Source organism: Cyprinodon tularosa, unplaced genomic scaffold (genome assembly GCF_016077235.1).
Source record: "Cyprinodon tularosa strain WSP-4 unplaced genomic scaffold, ASM1607723v1 ctg166, whole genome shotgun sequence".
NCBI lineage: Eukaryota > Metazoa > Chordata > Actinopteri > Cyprinodontiformes > Cyprinodontidae > Cyprinodon > Cyprinodon tularosa.
Genome location: NW_024038493.1, coordinates 1,647,394 through 1,665,622, shown reverse-complemented (window position 1 = coordinate 1,665,622; position 18,229 = coordinate 1,647,394). Strand labels below are relative to the sequence as shown.

The 18,229-nt window shown below is 38.6% G+C and overlaps 1 protein-coding gene across 12 annotated transcripts in view; it reads left to right on the top strand.

Moving 5' to 3' along the window:
* tns1a (tensin 1a) overlaps nt 1–18,229 on the top strand; it is a 138,820-nt gene that overhangs the window by 40,677 nt on the left and 79,914 nt on the right. The window contains exon 1 of one of the 12 annotated variants that reach the window (XM_038280959.1): nt 11,577–11,867. The exons of the other annotated variants lie outside the window; for them this stretch is intronic. The gene's annotated coding sequence lies outside the window, so the exon portion shown is untranslated. Of the gene's footprint in view, nt 1–11,576; nt 11,868–18,229 lie in introns of those variants that run through there. 12 annotated transcript variants of the gene reach the window in all.

Below are 18,229 nucleotides of genomic sequence, written 5' to 3'. Positions count from 1 at the left end.
CATTGAACATTTAATTTACCATTACATTACGGAATGCAAAATGAATAATTAAATATATCATTAAACAATTAAATCTAAATGTTAAAGATTACAATAATAATGTTCATTTTTGAAAAAATGAATTCATTTACATGTTTTTTTTTTATCTGTTTTTATTTCTTTCCTGTTTCTTTCGATAAATGATCTAAATTGTCAACTTCTTCCATCAAATTCAGAGGGGGGGAGTAGGAACGCTTTAAAAGAGACCCTGATATCTAATTGGCTGCTTCTCAGAGAGAAAAAGAAGACGACTTCTTCTTGTTTTCTTTTTATTCTAAAGTCAATATTTTCAGGTTTATCGTTGGAAATAACTTCCAAAACATGTTGTTATTTATTTACTGAAATTTATTGACATTTGGTTAACAAGTAGAGCCTCTATATCCCTAGTTGTTGAGGTGGCGTCAACGATTTGCAATCTGAGCACCCTTACATTTTAATCCACATCTGCGCCTGGGTGACGTGTGAAAACTGGGAGAGGTCACTTAATTAGACGCCTTGCAAATGACATGCTCCATAAAGTGCGTGTTAGTATTACAAGACACTGAGCTAGGTTTTTATAACCTAAGGTTAAATTTTGGGCTGTTTTTACCCTCGCTGGTTGATTTCTTTCTTTGTAAATGAAAAACCTTAGATTGAGTTGAAGAGGAAAGTGAAGAAAATTAAAATATCATGTGGCGTTAATTGCAAATAACACAACTTTCTGTTTCCTTATTGTACTAGACAAATAAATTGCAACAAAAAGTCTAAATGATACAAATTTATAGAGCACTTCTCTCTACCAGTTAAGGTCGATTTTAGTCAATGTTTTCCAGTGTCTTTGGAAAAGTTTGGTTTTTATTCATTGTTTCTGAGGGACACCATGTTGCTAATTTTCTCAACATGATCCAAATGTAAGGCTTTAAAAAACATCCTGGTTGTCTTCTTTTCCATGTACACAGGCGAAAATGACTCTTCCCGTGTGGACATTTGGATATTAAGTCGTGGCGGCACCTTTTAAAGCAGGGAGCGTAGAGTTTCAACGAACTTACTGCCTACCCGTGGCGTGGAAGGGATATGGCAACATTTTAAGCATTTCCACAACTTTGTCTGTACAAAGTTGTTATCTAAAAGGTCTAGCAAACTTTTTAACAGGAAATAAAATAAAGTCTTTTTTTTTTTTGTTAAAATGAAAGTAACCAATGGAAACAAATCTTTGTGTTAAATGCGGAATTATTAAATTACTGTGTCACAAACAACCCAGAACAGATCGCAATTCTATGGAGAGATGTTTATTTCAAAATGAATTGTATATTGAAAAGATAGCTATCAACAAATATTCCACTGAATAAATAAAACGTACCAATAAATACCATAATACATAATACCATTTTTAAGCTTATTTTGAAATTTGTTTAGTTATTTATTCATTTTTAATAGTTTGTGGTATTTATTTTTTTCAAAATGTATTTATTTCCAGACATTATTTATTATTCTTTATTGACTTATTTTGATTTAAAACATTTATTTCAAGATTTGTTTACTTAAAAATATATGTATTCATTGATTGATTTGGAGACTATTTTACTTTTATTTTATATAAATACTAAATACAATATATATATAGAAATATATACCGTATTTTCGCGACTATAAGGCGCATTAAGAGTCTTTTTTTCCCTCAAAATGTGCGGCGCGCCCTATGTGTGTTGTTACTGCGGACGTTGTTGAGACCACCATGAGAACGTTAAAGGGGGAAGTGTGGGCGTGGATTTGAAACTGCCGCTTATGGTGATTTTTAAGAGAAAGACTTTGCCTAAAGAGACTTTTCCAAATGGAGTCGTTATTAAGGCAAATGAAAAGGACTGGATGGATGAGGAGATGATGAAAGAGTGGCTGAGGGAGGTGTATGTAAGGAGACCAGGTGGTTTTTTCCACGCATCACCATCGCTGTTAATCTGTGATGTGTTAATCACATCTTACAGCCGATGTGAAAAACAAGGTGAAACAAATTAACGCTGTGCTCGCCGTTATCCCGGGGGGTCTGGAACTTCAACTGCTCGACATCGGTGTGAACCGGCCGTTCAAAGTAAGGCTGCGAGCGGCGTGGGAGCGATTTATGACCGACGGAGACCAAAGTTTCACGAAAAGTGGAAGGCAGCGCCGGGCAAGTTACGCCACCGTTTGCGGATGGATTGTTGATGCTTGGGCTAACGTGTCTACTGGTACTGTTGTTCGAGCTTTCGCAAAAGCCGGCATCATTTCTGAGGAGCCGCCCGGCACGGAAAGTGACTCTGATAGCAAAGAAGGGGAAATTGGCATGTCTGATTTAGCACAGCTGTTTAATTCAGAAACAGAGGATGATGACTTTGATGGGTTTGATTAATACTTTGTAATAAATACATGAATAAAGCACAATCATACTCAGTTTTGCTCCCGCTCTATTTTTAAATACGCAGTAGAGGTATTTAAACGTAGTAGAGGATATGTACCGGTATATAAAACCCGCGCCCTATAATCCGGTGTGCCTTATGTGTGTGTTAAATACAGTAATGGCACACATAGCTGAGACTGCACCTTTTACTACGGTGCGCCTTATGGTCGTGAAAATACGGTATGTACATATATTTAAATAAATAATTAAATTATATATACTATATATATATAGTATATATAAATAATATTTAAAGTATTTTAAGTACTTACACCCATTTTTATTTTCAGGCTCTTTATTATTTCTGCATCTTGTATTCATTGTTCTTTTATTCAACTCTTGGGGCAGAGTTTTCTTATTGGGGCAGCGCTGCTTTGTCAGACCTTTCGCTGAAGAACACAGATCTTGTCCGGCCAAGACATTAAATGGAACCCAAGAAATGTACTGGGCTTCTGCTTCTACCTGAATGTATAACTGCGGAATACATTTTTACAGAGTGATCAGAGGCAGGTACACTGACAGCGCATGGTGGGAGCTGTTCATAAAGAGTAGCGGGATTTAGCATGATGTTTAATTGCTCGGCTAGTGAGCAGAAGCAACTGGTGAGCTGTTGGAGCTTGTGACTCTAGTTTGTTGACAGTCAAGATGCCTATCACCACATAGCAGCAGAGTTAAAGGGCTTAAAAAAGCAACATATTAAATAAAACACCTAAAAAGTGTGTTTTCTAAGCCTGATGTGGCATTTTAGCTGACGCTATAAGGTGCTCCAGTTTTACTGGACTGGTTGGAATCCGCATTTACCAGGGCCGTGCAGAGACCGCTAAAGGGGCAGGTGCTCAAAAAAAAAAAAAGGGCACATCTTATCGCATTTTAGGACAGAATATTAACAAAGTCACATAGCTTTCAGAGTTTAATGAACAATGATAAATTACAAAATTGTGATACATACAATCAAAGCTAAGGGAAATCTCTACATATAACGTAGAACTATGCATATGTAAAATATTTTATTAGTAATTTCGTTCTGCAGGTCTATTTTGTTATAGGAAAGTATTACAATATTCAAACCTGCAATTTAGCCAAAGATGTAAATCAGAGCTGGACCACCAGACATATTTTGTCTTTACAGAATTAAACTGTTAAAAATGCATACAAGGGCACAATGCAACCTTTCAGTGTACTGTAATCTATAAAAAAGAATGTCTGCCTGGTTTGCTGTACTGACAGTGGAGATGGAGACGGTCCATTCAGAAAAGCAGAGCTGCTGCATCAAACTTTAACGTGGAACTGCAGAAAAAAAAGAACAAAACAAACATTTTATTAATGCATGTCACCATGAGAAAAGCCTACTCTGTTTGTGTCTTAGTGTATTTTGTAAGTACCTATATACATTTTCTTCAATCTTTCCCCTTCGTTTTTTCTTGTCAGTTTCTCTTTTCTATTTTTCCTCATTGTCTCATCTTTTCTGTGTTGAGTGAAGGTCAATGTCTTATTTATTTCAGTCTCTTGCCTTTCTTTTTCCCCCAAACTAAATCCAAGATTATGATCCAAAAACTTATTTTCCGTCATGGTGATTTAACTGTTTAAAAACAAATTTCCAACTTTTAAGTATTTTTGCTATTTTTGTTCTCTTTTGTTCACAGCAGCAGTTTTCTGTTAGCCATGTCTTTAAAAATGTTAATAACCTTACTGTGAATGATTGGCACATCCTTCTCGATTGCCAACAAAAGAAGGTCTGACAACCGATCCTCCTTGCATAAGCTGCGCAGTTTTGTTTTCACCAGCTTCTTACATATCTATCATATATCTATCATGGTAGTTCTGGATGAGTTCTCCTTTAAGATACATTTACCTAACGCTAGAATAAATGAAATGTACATCATGCAGCAAAGGAAATTAGAAAATCAGACATATATCCGTTATGGAGATAATAGGTTTTTGACGGGCGATGTGCCCCTACTGCATAAGTAATACTGAAGAATGTCCTACTATCATTAACGACACAGGGAAGCTTTTTAGTTATCTTGCTTTGCTAGCAAAGTCATTAGCTAGCAGCTAGCTCATAGCACAAGAACAACAGCCTAATGTCTGTATGATAAAAATACTGAATCGATAGATAAGAACAGCTTTTCCTCACCTGGCTGTCTCCTCCTGCTCAGTAGTTCTTCAGAGAAAGGCGCGCCGCGTCCTATACTTTCCTCCGTTTAAACCGCTACTCTTTGCTAAAGTAGAGAAATTATACAAAGTTCAAAGTTTTCCGTTGTCTGACAAGTAGGAAGCCTACTCCAGTATTTTCACCAAAAATTATGTTTTTTAATTCACAAAAAAACTGTTCTGTAATCATTACAGAACAGTTTTTTGTGAATTAAAAAACATAATTTTCAATGTAAAAGACTAAAAGCACAGAGTAAACAGTGTTTTAGATCAAACAATACTGCATCATCCACGGGGCTCATTTGGTTTCACTTACATGTCTATTCAGGTTGACATTGGAGAGGCGGTGCAGACTGAAGAAATGGCCATCCGTCCGATCATGGTTGATCTTGCTTAGGGCCAAATGAGCAGCGGCCACAGTGTAATGTGGAATATTCGCTACCTTTAGCTCCGCAGTTAGCCGCCTTATCTGACTGTGCGAGAGGCAAGTGCGTCGTCACCGGCAAAAGGTCAAAGGTAACAATGTGACCGGAGGGCTTATTGTATTGTTTTTCTTGCCAAAAAAAAAAAAGATAATAATAATAATTTCAGTACATGTGTCAAATAAAAAAATAAATAAATAAATTAAAAAAAAAAAGGGACCAAAAGGGCACATTGGGATCATGGAGCAAAAGGGGCAGGTGCTCAAGCCCCCTTAGCCCCCCCCTCTGCACGTGCCTGGCATTTACTGCTACCCCACAAAGAGAACTTTGTTTTTGGGTCAGGGCTAAGGTTTAGGACTAAGATGTGAATGGAGTTTAGGTTGGGGTTAAAGTTAGGTATGAAGCCATAATGGTTAGGGTTAGGGTCACGGTTAGGTAAGGTGACCAGATTTCTGAACTCCAACCTTGGGACATTTCCAGCTTGTAGATTAAAATAAATAGATATCATGAAAATTAAAATAAGAAAAGGGGACAGTGAAACTTTTATCCATTTTTACAAATTTATTAATATTCAAACAACAAAAATCAAGTGTAAATCTGGGAATATGACTCTCCAATTTCCTAAGATTAATCAAATTAATCAATCTTTACTGTTTATTAGTGCTATCTGGGCATTCAGTCTTCCTTGTCTTTCCCCCAGTCTATCTTCTTTTCTTTGTAGCTGACTGACTTTTGCCTGCTCTCTGTTTTATTCTACTAAGTAGATTTTTGTTCCCTCTCTTCAACTGATCTTTCGATCCGTGTTCCTATTTCCCCCCGCTCTTATTCAATCTTCTTTCAGTTTTCTAAACCTCCTCTCCTATCAGTCTTACACTAATCTAACACAAGGACATAATACAATCAATATCCATATCAAACACATATAATCACATCATACATATTATGATTATTATGAAGTTGGTTATTCATTTGATTATGATTGTTGCAACAAGCAAAAACACCCTAATAAATGAACAATAAACAGGCGATTATCTCTATTCCTCCATCATTCCCAGATCATGCAGATTTTGTCTCGTTCAATTTTTCTTTTACTGCACCTTATTTTTCATATTGAGGAACTTTCATATATGCAAACTGAGTGGCAGAAAACTAGACCTAAGCCTGGTAGTCTATGCTAATAAATCACAACCATAAAACAGCAAAACAACTTATAACTCTACTTACAATAACTATCTGAAAATAGAAATTATAAGTCACCAATCAGTTCTAAAAAAATCTTTAGATGAACGCTTGTTAATCCCTGGAGAAACACCAAACCAGATTAGCACCTTACAAGGATTTTCAATCATTGTGTTTAATTTTATCTGAGCTTATTTACCCATCCCAGCTGCAGCCAATGCTTTGTCTTACTTTTTATTGATTAGCTTGATTTAAATTACATTTACGGTTCTCGTCTTTTGTAAAACTAACACATCAAAGCCATTCTTTTAATTAACCTGGGCACAAACAAAATATTTGTCACAATGATCAGCCCAATTTAAATCAAATTAATAGATTAACACAGTAACCATAACACAGGGCAACTGGGACCGGTTGTGTTAATAAACTTCCTCGTCTTTTTTAGAAGTGGTGCGCTCTGCTCCACATCTATACGTTAGCAGCTGCCAATCAGCAAGCTAACAGCTGTTTCTGTGCACAACATGCTCACACTTTCTTTCTACCGTAATAACGGTCTACAGTGGCTTTCAGTGGCTGCCCGTGTCCTCACTAAGGCTAAGAAAGTAGAGCACATCACCCCAGTTCTAAAGTCCTTACACTGGCTCCCTGTATCTCAGAGAATAGACTTTAAAATACTTCTGCTAGTCTATAAATCTCTGAATGGCTTAGCACCTAAATACATCACAGACTTGCTATCAGTGTATCAACCCTCCAGACCACTCAGGTCTTCTGGCTCCGGCCTGCTCTGCAGACCTAGAACCAGAGTTAAACATGGAGAAGCAGCATTTAGTTCCTATGCTCCACTTATCTGGAACAAACTTCCAGAAAACTGTAAAAGTGCAGAAAGCCTGAGTTCCTTTAAATCAAGACTAAAAACACATTTGTTTAGTATTGCCTTCGACTGTTCTAGTTAAACAGTTCAACTGAAACATCATTAGTTACACTTTTTTATTTTCTTTAGTCCAACTGTTTTTAATATTCTTTGTTGTTTCTGCGTTTTTAATTTAATAAAAATTTTTTATATATACATTTTTTTTTGCTACTTGCTTTGATTCTGTTTTATTTTTCTATATTTTCCTATATAGCACTTTGCATTGTCTTTATACTGAATTGTGCTATACAAATAAATTTGCCTTGCCTTGCCTTACCTTGCCTACACACAACATTTCACCATGCATTGATAATAAGGTTAAAATCGGGGTAATTTCTAGGGACAGCTTTAGCCAGGGACAGGTGGTCCAAAACGGGGACTGTCCCCGGAAATCTGGGATGTCTGGTCAGGGTACGGTTAGGCTGTAGGAATTAATGTCTCAATGGAAAGGCCCCGCAAAGATTGTGAGACAAGTTTGTGTGTGTGTGTATTTATTTATCATTTATTTAAAATTTTATTTTTCAATTTTTTAATAGAGCCAGTCTCCTTACAATTAGCCTTTTCAACGTTCAATATAAAGGGTATATTTTTAATAACTTCCTTATGTCAAGAATTTTTATATTTTCACTTTTGGATTAGGACCAGAACAGGCATGTTTTTAATTATTTTTGTTGATGTCTGAATTTTTTTTTCCATCTTTGGTTTTTATTTTGATCAGGTCTATTTCCAAACTGGAGATAGACAAGGCAACCTAGAAAATGCAGTACGAACTCCACAGGGTTCAGAAAGGTTCAGGAATGTTTGGCATGGAAAAAAAAATACCCATCCAAGCATGAAAGTGAAAAAGGTAGGATGGGAGGGAGAAAGAAAATGACGGGACACACACATGCACAGACTCAGGTTCACCGGAGCCAAGCCTTTTCATTCCATGGCAGCCCAACACAGAAACTCTGTTTCCCCGGTGCAGACAAGTTACATCAAAGAGCTGCCACAGCATGTTTCCATAGCACTGCCCTTTGGCAGTATAGATGCAGGATGGTAGTTTACAGATAGTGTTGGCAGACAAATGGTACAAGTGGTATAATAACCAGGGGCTAGTTGATGACTGATGGACTAATTGGTCTCGGTCATCATCTGAAGGTCAAGAGCTAAGTTCACTTAAAGACCTGAAAAGCCAGAGAGTGGCAGCTGAATACTTTCCTCGATCTATATTTTTTAAAATAGGAAACTTTGAGGTGATCTTTGTTAGGTTGTTCTACTTAATGACATTTAAATGCATTGAAAAAAAATTTTTTTTGTCAACCAGCCACTGTACTGTAGGTATCAGAATAAAGGTATTTTCTTGATCAGTTGGACTAGAAACAATAGGTTTTGGTTTAATGATTAGAAAATTAAGTGTTTTAGGTATCACAAATGGCCTGCTTTGACTCTCAGAGAAGTGACTGCTATGAACCAGGTGGGAAAGGCCTTTAAGGGGTCAAGGGGTTTGGGTCATATGTGAGTGGACAGTTTGGGATTGGAAACTGGTTGCAAATGCAGGGTAATTTGTAATGTCTGTTGTCCTGACCGATCCAATGGATCCTTAGGTACCTGGACTTTCGACTTTAGGCCATTAACTTGGCTAGCCCTGGCAAGACATTCAGTCCCTGCCAAAGGGGCACCTGTTCTTGTTCAGGGGAGGTGCCCTGTTTAGATGCCTTGCATCTCACTCTGTCCACCCTAACCCCTATATCCCTCAATTACTATATATAGCGAGGACTATATAGTAGACCTTATAGTGAACTCAGTTAACTGATAACTCATCTAAAATGGCATAACAATTATACAGTACCCTATATAGATATAAGGGCGGACATTCTGACACAGCCTGTGTCTCTTCCACCTCTTGTATTGGGTCCTGCTACAGTGTCTAGGTGATGACCTTTCTCTGTATTGGGCATATGGCTACCCTGGTGTAATACCCTGTGTCTCTCTAACTGGGATTGCTGTGACCTACAGTATCAGCCAAGAACAGCAGAAGACAGTAGGGCCTGTCTTCTGCTGCTTCTGAGTGCTGTGGGTTTTGTGCCTTTTGCTGTTTTTACCATTCGTAGAACTGAGCATCAGTTGTCAAACTCACTGATATTATCCTATTCTACTGAAACACTCTTAGGTTCGATCAGAAAACTTCAAATTGTAACTCATAGCTCCTATTCCTTCACTTTACGCGGTGTCAACAGAAAGAGCCATCTCGAGCATGAAAGAAGCTTCAGACTACTGTGCTGAATCCATCTACGGATATTATTCTTGATGGACATGCTTGTCAAATTGGGACTACAGCCTTCTGGAAAGGAACTACAAAATGAAAATGTACACAGATGAAGCTAACGGCTGAAGCTGCCCATTATAAAAACAGAGTACAGTGAAGAACCTTTGTATTTTTCTTTGGAGTCCATGAGTTAAAATATGCCAATTCTTCCTGTGGCGCTAAGGATCGTGGGGTACTGTATAGCTCCTAGCAGTGGCTAGGCTTATCAGGACAACCCTATGTTAACTGCATTAGCACTAGAAAGCATACTGCTTCCTGGTCATGGCTCCTTCCTTACTGCTAGCATTATTCGAATAGCAGTTTACTTCTGCTTTGGCTTGAGTGTCCTTTCCGATTTCAGGCATTCCGATTGAGCTTTTAATTTACGAACCTAAAGGTATAGTTGACATTCATTCTGTTCCAGAGGGTCATTGGTTGTAATGTGCCAACCAAACACAAATATGTGTGCTCATCCACACTTTCTGCATATGTGTACTTCTAGTGCTTATGCATCCATTGCGGTTTGGTTTCAGTTGCAAATCTGACATAGGGGAAATATAGTTTTTTGCTAAGTTAGTGTGTTCAAGTGACGGGGACAGACCCTAAATAGAGCTGTATGCATACATTTGAGCAAATACAGTGTTCCTGGATGCGATCCATCAAAGTACCGGAAGACTTTTTTCAACATCTTTCTCCAACTGACAGGCTTCTAGCTTGTTCCTTTCACGACTGATACATATATCTTATACCAGTGATGGGAGTAACAGCGTTGAAAGTAACGGCCTTAGTAATTACTTTGACTGTAACTATAAAGCAGTTACTATTGCTGACACCGTTACTCAGGTCGCACAAGTAACCTTTTATTCATGATAGGACTCGTGAGAGATGGGATTGGCTGATGTATAGTGAGATTCCGTGAGATTTCGTCTGTCAGTTGGGTAGGTGGGTGTTTCCGCTGGCGGTTGTTAACGTACAGCACACACACAGAGATGGAGAGTGAGGAGGACTCCAGCAGCAAGACAGCGTTTTCCAGATGGAAATACCGGTGAAACGTAGAGCTGCGTTTCCCCATCAGATACGGTTTCCCCTGCATCTCCGTACAGCGCAGGCGGCACGATTCACCGCGCAAGTGACAGGAAACGCACATGCTCACTAAAGGCGCTTAACACCCGCCCTGTGCTGGTGCCACAGGGGAACTATGGAGAGCGTGAACAATCAAATGTTAGTCTATATGGAGAAAGGGAGAAATCTGGATGGATGGATGGATGGATGGATAGATGGATAGATGGATAGATAGATAGATAGATAGATAGATAGATAGATAGATAGATAGATAGATAGATAGATAGATAGATAGATAGATAGATAGAGTGAAAGGCACTGTACACGCATTCATTGCAGGGTGAAAGACGCTGTACAGATGGATCTTACTGCAATGCAGCAGTGCAATAAAATGTACGACGGTACATAGAAACTTTTCACATTTCAAATTAACAGTGATGCACCTGTATAATAAAACCATGTACCAAAAAATGCAGGATAACAGATGAAGCCATAGTTACCAAGCAGTTTCTAATGTGTCTGACAGGCGAACTATAACAGTAAGTAATTTTCAGTAGACAAGGAACCCACAGCCGTTCCTATAGACTAGCTGGTTTGTGGCCAACCAGGTTCCTTACAGGCTTCATGTTCCAAGGATTTTGTGGGATCTGATTGGATATCAAAGCTGACCCAATACGGCCGACTCTCAGGAATTAATTACAGCCCCTTTATACTATTTCCCATTGAAATGCAGCTTGCATCCAGACCTAATATGGAACCAGAATTATGCCAATTTCTTGATCTATTTGATCTTTCAGCAAATGCATTTTTCATTTCAATTGGATTTGTTTTTTTTATCTCTGATGTATGTCTAGCCTCATTTGTCATACTGAAACACAAAACAGAGATTTTACAGGCTTTGCTTTTTTTGCTTTCTGTCAAGTAGTGTCAGCAGCTTACAAAGAGAGCTATGAGGAAAAGAAGGGAGGAGAGCGTGTTAGCAGAAGGAGGAATACAGAGGGATACAGTTACTGCCCCCGAACGACTTTTGCTCTCTCATTTTGGGTACCGGAGTCTTAAGGAGCCCCTAGCCACTTTCTTGGCCTTATATAGCATGTTTCAAAATTTCTTGGCAGTTGATGGTAGAGAACTGAAGCCAGCAGTGTAACGAGTGCATCCTGGTCCAGTCCAGAGGCTGCACAGACATGCAAGCCTACACGCAGAATCGAGTTCAGTAGCTCTACTGGCGCACGTTTGGGATTACTGTTGTTGTTTGGAGTAAGAGGGGGAGGAGGACGTTTTTTTGCATTACAGTACACGCTCTGTTGCTTTGACTCTCTCTTCGAAGGGGTGTGAAGGCATTGAGTATGTAAAGGTAGCAGCCAGTCACAGACGGAACAGAGGGATAGGGGCACCAGCTTGCAGGTAAGAATATTTAAGGGACATGTTTTCTTTGCAGCTCTGAAAAAAATAATTCCTGCCTTCTTTTTGTTTCATAAAATAGGTCATACCTCTGAATGTATGTATATTTAACTCAAACTTTGAGTAGGAGTTGCACAGCTTTGACTATTAGAGATTCCTGGATATCAGCTCTACAGAAGTCGACTTTTTTTTCCTCTGGATGTTTTGCATGTAGGCTGCTCTGTCACAGTCCTGGGAAAGTTTCTCCCATGGGAACGAGGCAGGCTGAGTTCACGGGAGTTGCTTCTTTGAGGCTGGGGGAGCCTTTGATGATTTGTGGCAGCCGAGCTGAGTGAGAGACTGGGAGCAACTGGTCAACACAGCAGGCACACGTGTTTGTTTTTGTTGTTTTCCTCTAACAGGGAAATCTGCTGCAGTGGTGCTTGGGAACAATTTCGACCTAACTCTTTCCTTTCTCCTCCTTCTGTCCATTTGAGGGAGGATGCTGACACTCAGTCACCTCTGACCTCAAGCTATTACAGGGCATAACAATCTAATGTGATTGGTTAACGGCAGAATTTGTCAGAGGAATGCAACTTTGGGTTTAGTGTAAACAGTTCTAACTAATCCAACCTTTGGTCTTTGGCCAGTTTGTTTTGCTTTGTTTTGTTTTTTTACTTCAACTCATCCTGATGTAGCATCTTATTCCACCACTTTTATTTTGAAGAATACTGAAAATTCTCCAACACAAGCTTTATTATTAGCAAAACATTAAGGAATACTGTTAAAATGCAAGCTACCCCCTGCTATGCAGGTGAAAAACTGTGAAAGTCAGATGATCTATCACGTCTGTAAATGAGTAAAAGTTCCATTTCAATGTGAACTATCTGCTCTAATTTGCATTAAGCAGTAAGATCAGATGTAAGAATGAATACGGTTCTCAGTTCCTGTTTCATTGAGTATTTTTGTGGCCTTGATGTTTGCTGGAGTCATTTCCCCTTCCTTTAACGTGTTATTAGTGGTCAGGTGAAAAACGGCTTCTTTCAGTTGCCCCTAATTAAACCGGAACTGATTGGCCATCCGGAACACACTGATAGACACTGTCCAGTAATGACGAAAACAGGCTTAGCAACACAGAAGCTGGGGCTTTTAAAACTTGAAAAATTTGCCGACATTTTTATTTCTCCACAAAGGAAATATGAATCTCGTAGATTTTGACTGAATCCAATTTCCTGTGACGGGGATATGTGGTCATAACCCTGTTGCATAAAATTTCAACCCGCCGCTTTAAATTTGGTGGTTTTCAACTTATATCCAATGTGGGCCACAATCACACATCTGATATTCATCATTTCTGTTTATCAGGGTGTTTTGTCATCTATAGAGGGATTTCAATTGTAAACAGGGATAAAGCAGCCAAGCCAGAGCCCGCTCACACCCCTCTTGATGATCAAATAGCTTCTTCCTTTCTGATCCTGTAGTGTTTGGCTTCATTCGGACGGCCTCAAACCAAACAATGGCATGTCGGTTTGGAGGCGGATCATTATCGGTTCCTTTAGTTGGAAGCAAAACGATATAGCTGGACTAGGACGGCGATCCGCTGTGATGAACAATAGTCTAAATAACAGCCTGTAAGTTGTGGTGACGTTTGTCTGAAGTGTTTAGAGGAGATGTCGAACAATTTCCATGCTTACTTATGGAGTGTTAACCATGTGGTAGTCATTTGGTTCTCGTTCTACAAACAAATCCCTACCGGTACCATTCAGGAGTTTGAGAATAGATTTGTCATAATCATAACTTTGATGTGACAAAAGACAGAAAACGTCCAGAAAGCTTTACACATTTATCTCATTATCAGGATAATTTTGCAAAAAAGAATCAGAACCGATTTTTCTTCTTCTGTGTTTAATCTTAGTCCCAATTTCCAAAGAAGTGGCTATGGTGGTGGCCTAGTGGGTAGCACTAACGTTACTCCCAATACAACTTTTAATTTCCAATATAATACCAATATTACAGCTATGAGTATTGACCAATACTAATATTGACCCAATATGATATCAGCATTACTCATATATACTTTTATTATAGTGCGGAATGATAGAAAAGACTTGATCAAATGATATTTCTCAAACAGAGACGACTGAGTTTAAGTTCCACTTTCACAGACTGCCTCTCTGGGTCTCTGAGCAAGACCCTTAACCCCCCGATTGCGCTCCACGATAGCAGCCCACTGTTCCCCAAGGGGGTGGGTTAAATGCAGAGGTACATTTCTCCAATGTTAGATCAATAAAGTTCAATTATTTTATTAAGATGTTATTACATGCAAATTTTATTAACTTTAAAGAAAAGTAAAGAAACCCTGGAGTTTTTGCAAAACCTTTGTAAAATCAGGGCAATTCTGTGTATTTCTCTAATGTAAATTGTTGCTTAGTGTCCCGTAATCAAAGAACAATGGTTAAATATATTTTTTTTCCTAGGTTTCTCATTCATCTGAATCTTGTTTCCCTCATGTTTTCTATTAAAGCAGGAAAATTGTCCTCCATGCATTGATCTTATTTAGAGCTTTTATTTTATTCAGACTATGTTCAGTGTTTTATGATTTTATCTTCATTAACAAATCACATTATTGTTGATCATTTCGGCCTTTATTATTTTTTGAACACCAGGCCGATGTCTTACACCTGCTTTAAGCCGGGGCAACAATTTTATAGTTATCTTAGCACACTGTCAAGAAAACAGTTCCTACGAGTCTGACGATTCTCGACTAGTCTTTATTTTCAAAGGGATGAAAGGGAACACATAAACTAAGTCACAGTAAAAGCTGAGCCTATGGCTATGTGTAGGAGACAAACAAAGATAAACCTTGAAAAACAGGCCCAACTCCATCATCAGTAATAACAGGTGTTGACTGCAGCACCCCAGCATATTTTTATCTCCAGGATGGTCTCACAGCCAAACAGAACCAGGCCTGATGAAGCTACTGTGACAAGAAAAAAGCAGAGGGAACATAAGCAGAGAGGAAAAGTGGTCCCTATGTCCTCCAGCAGCCACAGTCTATAGCAGTGTAACTACTGTAGATGGAGCAGCTCAGGATAACCTCCCACTCTAAGCTATATCAAAAAGGAAAGTTTTAAGCTAGTCTTAAAAAGAAGACCGTGTCTGCCTCATGGACTAGAACTGATAGTTAGATCCAAAGGAGAGGATCCTGTTAGCTATTGTAGTTTTAAAAAATTCTTGGAACTACTAGGAAACATGCAGATTAAGAAACATAAGGCGGAATAATATCTCTATACAAATGGTTGTATAGCAGTGACAATGCCTCATTGAATACCAAGGAGGCAAAACCTGATCAAATTTGCCTTGTCAAACTTCATATATGTAGTTATTAAATGCATTAAATATGTGCTAAAATGCGCCTGATTTCATGAGTATGTTGCGCATTACTCAGCTGTTGATTTCGCTCTCAGATGCGATCTCCCTTCTGCTTTGGAGCAGCAGGACGCTGCCTGTGGGTCTAAATGAGAAATCCCTGTTAAGGTTTCAGCCTCCGTCTACCGAAGTAAGCAGGGAGAAGATAGAACCCTGATTGGACTGGTTGTAGTGATGTGTTTTATGTGTTTCAACATTTGTTAACGTAATACTTGGTGTTTGGAACACCACTAACCCTCCACTGTTTCAGAGAGCAAAGTGTTAAAATATAATATAGGCCCCCTTTTTTATTTTTTTATTTTTTAGCCAAACACCAAATAAAACAAAAACAGGGAGCTTGATCCCAAAAATTCATTTCCTACCAGTCTAAAATTCCTAAATAGAAACCACAAAAAGTGATGGAGAAAAATATTCAATCAAAGGACTGTGTGGTCATTTACAGCCAAGCAAAGCTTTTATTCAGTCTCTAGGACTGCTGTTTTACCTTTCTCCTATAATATGATCTTAAACCTCTATTGCATGCTTGACATCCTGTCACAATGGAAAAAGAACATACGTTCAACCAGATTTGATGAGCTTTCCAAGTAAAACAGAAACCCGGTCAATATATAAATCCCTGTGAAGCGAACCGGTTGAGCTCCAGTCCTTATTTGGCCCCACTTTTAGGAAGAGAAGAATTTTTTCTCTGAGGCTCACTGCCATCAGTGCTGTAGTGGCTCTTGTGTGGGCAGAGAGGAGCGCCTGAGGAATTCTGAGTGTGGTCGGACCAACGGCAGGCTTATTTAGCGGAGCCCGTGGGATGATTTATGCATGGTGGCAAACAAATGCCTTCTCCCATCAGTAAGGTTGATGTTGATAGTTTAAGATCAGATTAATGGTTAAGTTAGAGGGCAAGAGGGTGAAAAAAAATTATTGGAACACCACATATTTAGAGTAAAAATGTGAGGCAGAAAATATCTGATTATAAAAAAAACAGCCCAAATGAAGACAAATGCTTCTAAAAGACGATTAAATCGTTTCGCTAATCAGTTTGTCCTTGCGATTAAAATTATTCTAAGCCTCAGTATGAAGAGAATTGAAAGTATTCAAGTAGCAAGACTCCCACCTGAGAGACGTGACCTTTAGCGGTTAACAATGACCGACCTTAACTCCCCTCTGTCAGCCCCCTAATGGTGCCTCTCATCAGGGCTTGGATAGCAGAGCGCCCCCCCTTGGGCTTCTCGGCTGACTCCTTCCCAGATGCCCCTTGTGGCTCCATGATATTATAAACTCCCTGTTTTAATAGACATTGTTCGGAGGTTTTCCTTGTGGTTGCCTAGTCACTGTATACTCCTGACTCCTAGAACTCCCAAAGCAATTGATTATAAAATGGTTTGTCAAAGTTGCCTCTGCTCCATCCAAAAGAAGCTACATTTCTGGGATCTAACCTGTACAACTCTTTCTATTTAAATGTTGTGAAAACACAAGGGGTGTCAAAGTCATTTTAATATTAAATTCCATTGGAATTATCAGGCTAAATGTCTTGATAATATAAAAAGGTTTGTTTATAGATGTCTGTTTAAAATCTATTTGTTAATAAAAAGAACATGGATTTCAGCATTACTTTCATTAATTTCAGATTGGAAAAAACATTAAGGATTAAATCAAAGATCAATCCATTTAAGTCAAACATCATGAGAAGTATGAAAGTCTAATGGCATACATTTTTGGTACACTTGATAAAAATGGAATGCCAGTGCAGCAAATTATTGTGAGCTGCTAAAAACATGCGTTATTAGGACACCCAATCACAGGAAAGTTTACATTTAACCACCAATTTATGGATATATAAAAACATATGTATAAACTATGGTAAAGGATAACCGTCCATAATATCGTATGCTTAAGTGTCTAAATTTGTAAATATGAGTAAATGAATGGGACTAAATTTAAGAATTGCATTTTTTCCTTGATGTCATCTCAACATCGGCTTTTTTATCTGTAAAAATACAATTTAAGACATTGCAACTATGAATGACAAATATAAAAAAAACAAAATTTACAAAAACAAAACAAAAATTTACATGAATGAAAAAAAAAATTACAAGAACAAATCAGAAATTTACAAAGAAAATCACAAATTTACAGGGACAAATCAAATATTCACAAATTTATATAAAAAAACAACAACCAAAAAAGTAGTAATATGAATCACAAATTTAAGAGAACAACAGAAATGTAAAAAAGGAATCACAATTTTACAAGTATAAATTTCTAGGTGTCATTATTGGCTTAAGAGACTTAACCCAAATGCAGAACACCAGAGGACGCTGAATAAAAGTTTAACAGAGTTTATTGAGGAACACGCAGAATAATAATGAACTGGTTCTGGTACAGGTCTGGGACTGGAATCACTGATTTCTGCAGAGATGGATAGTTTGATTAGCCAGGCAGTTTAGTTTGCTTGTCGAGTGTGTTAATTCAGAATATACCTTGAAGAGGTTCTGACAGGTCCTTTGAGAGGGGGGGAACCGGTTGGGTCCAGAGACTGTAGATTCAGCAGGGAGCTCAGCAGCAGCAGCGTCTAGCTTCTGACTTGTGAGCTTCTGACCATCACTGATATCTTGAAGAGGTTCTGACAGGTCCTGTGAGAGGGGGGGGAACCGGTTGGGTCCAGAGACTGTAGATTCAGCAGGTAGCTCAGCAGCAGCAGCGTCTAGCTTCTGACTTGTGAGTTTCTGACCTTGACTTGGTTTCCTAGCTCTTCCTTGAGAGCTGTAGGAGGAATCCAGACTGATATCTTTAGGTTTGGCTCCCTTGGGCAGGCAGGCAGGCTTCCAGGCAAAGCTCATCCAGAGCTTCAGACTTCAGTCGGGTTTTCAAACTTGGTCAACACTGCGGCGTCGAAGGAAGGTCTGACTGCTGCTTATGTAAAAAGGTCTCCTGATGGGTTGATGAGCTTCAGGTGTGCTAGAGGC